Here is a 6300-nt window from a genome sequence, read left to right on the forward strand (position 1 = left end):
AGTTTTGCGCTCACGTAGATGCCAGTACCGGCGAAGTGTGGCTCACCGAGCGTTAACATTGCGTGCGCACTTTTGTTTGTAGACCCACTTTTTTTTCATCTCATTCCTTTCTTCGGACCTGCACCCCTAGGTATGGGCGTCTGTAAAATATTATACTTCAGCTTAAACAACAACAGAAAGAAATAACGGCTGCTTTATTCAGCGAGCACCATGTAAATGCCGAGTGCCGCAACAAACACCCATAACCGTGCCAGGCTATAGCAGACGACGCTCGGACGCTTGGCGCAGAGGTCGATGGCAGCGCTGCGGTGGCGGGAACGGCAGCGGGCTAAATGGTGCTCATAGGCTAGGAGTTGGGGCACTTAAAAAGATCTATAAGCGTTATTGCGGCGGCCCGGGCGGTCGATGTGGTACTGATCGTTTGATCATATTTACGCGGTGCTTAGAGAACATGTGCTCCTTTTTTGTGTGAATTAACGATCACTAAGCCCTGGGTCCTGTGCAATGCTATTAGCTCGCTGTATGTTTCTTGCGGTGCGCCGTTGTTGGTTATCGTAGTGCGGTCCACACGCGCTTTCTTTGTGCCCGGCTCATGAGAAGCTGCTGTACTCTCGCCGCTCCCGCCTCGGTTCACAGTGCACGGAAGAATGTGTTGATAGTTGTGCTATCGCGTGCTGTAGTTCACCGCAATTCAACACTACGCTGGACGGACTGTTGGTGCAGTCGATGCGGCGTGAACGGACACGAAGGAGCACTCGCCTCAGAAGGTAAGTCCGGCGCCTAGCGCATTCTTATGGTTCATGTAGTGTACCTTGTCATGCGCAGCAAAAGATGATTAGTACAGCTACAAAAACAGTAACAGTGATTCCCTAATGTTCGTTCGATATCGTAGTGCACATTTAGCAAAACTTTTCACGAAAATTATCCCGAGATAGTTGTTAAGAACTTCATCTATTGTTTATTTTCTTTTTGTTATGAAGCATGCTAGCGCCAGGGCATCGCTTGGTCTGAACGGGCACAAAAATTCAAGCAGGGAATGTCACTGCTTGTGTACGTAATTTCTCAGCAAGAAATCGTATAGACAATTCTAGAAGTTCGTTGATGTGTTGTGCAAATCTTTCCACATCTAAAGTCAACGCTCGACGGCATCCAAATGATCTGACTCGTGAGAAGATTTTAGCTTGTATGCAAACTTTCATGCTTATAGATGGTCGCCAAGGCAACCTGTATTTCTTGTGTCTAGTGTTCTGTTTGTTTTTGTGCCTTTGACACGTTGAATAACTGCCTGTGATGTCAGAATGAAATATTTAATTTGTCTAAGCGGATGCAGCTTCTTGTAGCTGGCTGTATGAGAGCTTTCCACAATTTGACGCGGTGTTGTTAAATCACAAGTTTGCAGATTCAGCAGTGATTACAATAAGCTGAACATTTATTGTTTAGCAATGTCACAATTTCCAGAGACGGAGGCATCTCTGCACCACAAAGGAGACTGCGGCACTATGCAGCCAGAACAGCACGACAAAGCATCTGATCTGCCTGCTTTGACAAGGTACGTACAAAACAGTCACAGCCATTTATGTGTTCTAGGTTCTGTTCGTGTATTTGGTACCTGCCAACTTTCCCGATTAGTTTCTGCTTTTCCAAGTGTGCTGTTTGTGTATAGCGTGTCAAGGTAAATAATGGTTAATAATGTATGCATAGAAAAATGTGGGCGCTGAGAGAAAGCTTTAGGAAAGCGCGTGCTGTCTTTCCAACACAGGATTTCTGTCTAGAATTTTTGCAAAATATAAAGTGCAGAGGCTGGCAGGTTTGGCAAACAATGTTCAACACTTTTGCTTTAGATTTTAATGCAGCCAGTTCATTACCTGTCCCTAGCATAGCATAGCGTCAAGCTTGAAGCTGATCTCTGATGTCACGTCAGTTGCAGGATGTAATAATGTGGTATCACAAACTGCTTGTTACGCATGTCAGTCAACATGGTGCAGTGGTCACAGGTGCGAGTATAACCAAAAGCTGGGCATTCTTTGCCCTTCTGCACATGATGTGGGATAGAGCTTGAACTATGCTATAGTGGCACCATCTCCCTCACCTTCTCTTCCTCATTATTCTGTTAACTTGCACTAAAATGCACAACTTCTAGAGGCTTAATTATGGTGTTGTCTGCTGAACTTGGCTGATGTGAATTTCAGTAGTCTGGGGTACCCTCAAAGCCATGCTGTACTTTGCATGCATTTTAATATGCTCAATTTGAAATATGTGATTGGCTGTGGTATTCTCAGAGAAACAAGGCCTCTTGTGAATAATGCATACATGCATTATTCGCATTTTCTAATACTCTTTCAAGAAGCAGCCTGTAGGCTGCTCCCCGAAGAAGGGACCACCTTTGCTTACTCTACGTGGCAGTCTGGTCCAGTTTACTTAACCTGTCTGCCATCTCTGCACGAGGAGGACAGAAGTGAAAAAAAGGGACCTTCGATTAATGTTTTTGCACAGATGGCTCATACATTGCACTTTTCTTATCTTGCAGGCTTTGTTAACTCAAAGCTTTCTATGGGCGAATATCAGCATTTCATTCCTATTTATAGCTAATAAGAATTAGTTTGTTCATAGTGTCACTTTTTATATTATACTCTTGTGAGAATAAGCTCACTTGTTTTAATGCAGATGTGGCTGGGCCTGCAGAAAGAGTGTAAGCAGACTACTGTGTTGCTGATCAGTGCTGGTGCTGATCTCTACGTCTGAGTTGGCCTCACAACGTCCAGGCACCACTGTGCTTTGCTTCTTTGACAAGGTAATATGATATAGACAACTTGCACCTCAGTATCAGTTTTGAGAAATGTGCTAAGACACAAGAGTTGGCCTTAGTGATAAATACACCCGTGTTCTTTCTTTAAAGCGTTCTTCTTGCAGTGTTCCTCATGTACATGTTTTCAGAAGATGCTTAAATGCAAACCGCCATGGCACTTGTTTATGCCTTAAAGTAGCACTCTTTCACAAAAAAAAGCCTTATTTAATGCACAATTCATAACAAAGGTGAGGAAGTGACAGGACATAAGTCTAACAACCATCCAGTTTTACTGCTTGCACAGCACTATAAATCGAGAGGTGAAAGGGCAAGAACAGATAAATTGAAAATGCATGTTGCTCACACAGCTGCGAAAAGGACACATGGCATGGCTACTATGACGCATGTTTTACAATGATAAATAAGCAGTCTTGCTGTCTGATAGTCCACTCGCGGTGGAGCCAACTTGCAGATTCCCTGTCACACATATAAGCAAATCTTAACGAATTTCGCCAGCACTGTGGTCCTTGTACATTGCCACAGTTACACAGTTTTCAAACAAAATAATGCAAGTGAGCTTTGCACTACCAAGTGACCACGAAATGACCTGAGCATTCAGTTAACATGGTTGCAAATCCAGTCATTTATACATTGGCCTGTTTTGCCGACGTAGTGTCTACTGCACGGCAGTGGTATTTAATATCCATCAACACCCCTGTGCTCTACGTACTCTTTCTTGCATGCTTTTTTTTCACTGGTAGTGGAAGATTACTTGATTCCAGAACAATTTGGTTTGTTCTACACATGATAGTGAACTTGCCAGTCTTATATTAAACATGGAATAGGGTAGAAAGATGTGGTATTTCTTATGGTGCCCTGGTGCGTTCAGCTTGTGCAGATGCTTCAAGCTTGTATTGACAAAAATTGGGATGAAGCCATAGGAGGAGAGTTGTAAAAGTGTAACAAAAGCCTCCTGATAGATATGGTGAGTTGTGCTGCTGTGGACACTTATTGGTTATTCCTACTGGGTAACGCTGTTAGGGTTATGGATGCTTTGACACTGTAGGGCCTACAAGATGGCTAGCATTACAGAACACATTAAAATGACTAGGGATGTGTGTCGTGCTATGCTATCATAATTGGCCCACAAAGTGACCACCTTTGCTTACACTATGTGGTAATCTGGCCCAGTTTACTTAACCCAACTGCCATCTATGCATGAGGAGGAAAAGGGACTAAAAAAATGAAGGGACCTTCGATTAATGTTCTTGTACAGATGGCCCATACATTGCATTTTTCTTATCTTGCAGGCTTTGTTACTTAAAGCTTTCTATAGGCGAATATCAGCATTTCATTCTTATTTATACCTAATAAGTATTGCTTTGTTCACAGTGTCACTTTTTATATTTACCGTATTTACTCACATAATGATCGCACTGACGTAATGATCGCAGCCCTGAATTTTGTCGTCGAAATTCGATTTTTTTTATTTCCTGTATTGATCACACTCCGAACTTGGCGCAGTGATCTGTCATGTGCCAAGTCTAGCTATTAATGATCGCGCTTACCATCTGTCGGATGCTACGCGAACAACTCTTCAAGACAAACCAAGCAGTCCGCACGCACCAAACATTCTTAAGCAGATGCCCGATTTCATTCCTTTCATCACTTTCCGCACATCCATGACAAAAAAGCTACAACCAAAATTGCCTTCATTGTGTGTAGGCTTTGTAATGGTTGTGGTCAAGAACAACAAATAAGGTACCTTTCGATTCTTCTCATCTGCACTCGTGGGCACGCAACAAATCTTGTAACACTTGTAACACAGCTAAGATATTCGCCCACCCTTAGCGGAAACGTGCTGTATTAGGATAGTAGTGAAGACAGATGCCGCAGTTTCCGCAGCACGCCCGCCGTGTCTTTGTACGTCACTGGCAGCTAAGCGCGCCCATCTGTTTCTGCCCCCTCATAGTGGACATGGCTACGTTATTGCCACAAACTTACGGATATTAATGATATTATTCATTACGGATACGGAAGAAACTTTCAATGCATGTAATGTAGTCACGAGAAAAAAAATCGCGTTCGGCGCATTTGGTGTGTTCAGCTTGCTGCGCCGGCCGCCATTTTTGTTTTGGTGTCCCGCACTACACTCAGTGGCAGCCACCTATTTGTTGACCTGTTGCCATCCCGCAGCAAACGCGGGATAAAAAAAAATTCTTTTTGCAGGAAATTTAACCGGCGTAATGATCTGAATAACATCTGAATTTTCGACCATTTCTTTTACAGAAAAGTGCGATCATTATGCTGGTAAATACAGTACTCTTGTGACACCAAGCTCAGTTGCTTTAATGCAGGTGTGGCTGGGCCTGCAGAAAAGCTGTAAGCAGACTGCAGTGTTGCTGATCAGTGCTGATCTCCACGTCCGAGTTGGTCCCACAACATCCAGGCACCACGGTGCTTTCACAAGGTAATATGATATGGACACCTTGCACCTCAGTATCAGTTTTGAGTTTGACTTTTGATAAATATTTAAGAAGACACAAGGGTTGGCCTTGGTGATAAATACAGTTGTGTTCTTTTTTTAAAGTGCTCTTTCTGCAGTGTTCCTCATGTACATGTTTTCAGAGGATGCTTACACTCCTTAAATGCAAACTGCCATGGAGCTTGTTTAGGCCTTAAACTAGAACTCTTTCACAAAAACTATCATTTAGTTTCTATAGTAGTATTAAAGGTGAATTAATCTTTCCTATAAACAATTCCGCAGTGGCATCTATGCAGTGTTTTCCGTCTGCATATTCCGCAGTGCAGTAGCAAAGAGCTGTGCTATCTGTGTATTCACTTGCATGAGCTTGTTATACTTGTTCATTTAATGTAAAATACTTGTGGAAAAGTATTAGTCTATTTCTGTGGTCTTGTATTGCAATTCTGCAGCCATTTATATTGTTTGTAAATCACGAACATTTAACAGAGACAGGAACAAGACAATGCGAGGACGAGCACTTGCTTTCAACTGCTGTGGTTAATGTTGAAATATCACTTTACATAGGTAGAAAACTCATAAGCCTCCGTGTTCTCTTTTTCCTGTTTCTCTGTGAGATTTTCACGCTTTACACACAATATCATGCAAGAACCAGCCCATTCAGTTATGCAGTGGAGCCACCTATTGTGCATGTCAGTTCCAATGGCTTGTTAGAATCTAACAGGGCCGGCTGCTTTGTTTACATTTTTTGCAGAGGCATACGAGCACTTTGCGTCAAAAACGTCGAGCACTGTGGATACAGAGGCAAGGAGGCTGAAGGACCTGAACAAGGACCTGGCCACCATGCTTCGGGATGCAAAATAAAGATGGTTTGTGTTAATTGTGTGCCCTAAAAAGTGTCCTCTTTGTCTCCGAGCTGGCACATCAGCCGACTCATGTGATAGAAATTAACTCGCTGTAATGTTGGCAGTAGATGTTACTGTGTGGAACTTCACCAAAGATATTGCATGAACAAAAGAACTCATTCAACACA

The 6300-nt window shown here is 42.9% G+C and overlaps 1 long non-coding RNA gene across 1 annotated transcript; it reads left to right on the plus strand.

The window, feature by feature from the left end:
* The first annotated feature begins 382 nt into the window (after nucleotides 1-382).
* Nucleotides 383-6086, plus strand: LOC142571220 (uncharacterized). The gene is made up of 5 exons (XR_012825800.1): nucleotides 383-767; nucleotides 1459-1549; nucleotides 2665-2791; nucleotides 5143-5255; nucleotides 6022-6086. It is a non-coding gene; the product is annotated as an uncharacterized LOC142571220 (long non-coding RNA).
* Nucleotides 6087-6300: the final 214 nt, after the last annotated feature.

Source organism: Dermacentor variabilis, chromosome 2, assembly GCF_050947875.1.
Source record: "Dermacentor variabilis isolate Ectoservices chromosome 2, ASM5094787v1, whole genome shotgun sequence".
Lineage (NCBI taxonomy): Eukaryota > Metazoa > Arthropoda > Arachnida > Ixodida > Ixodidae > Dermacentor > Dermacentor variabilis.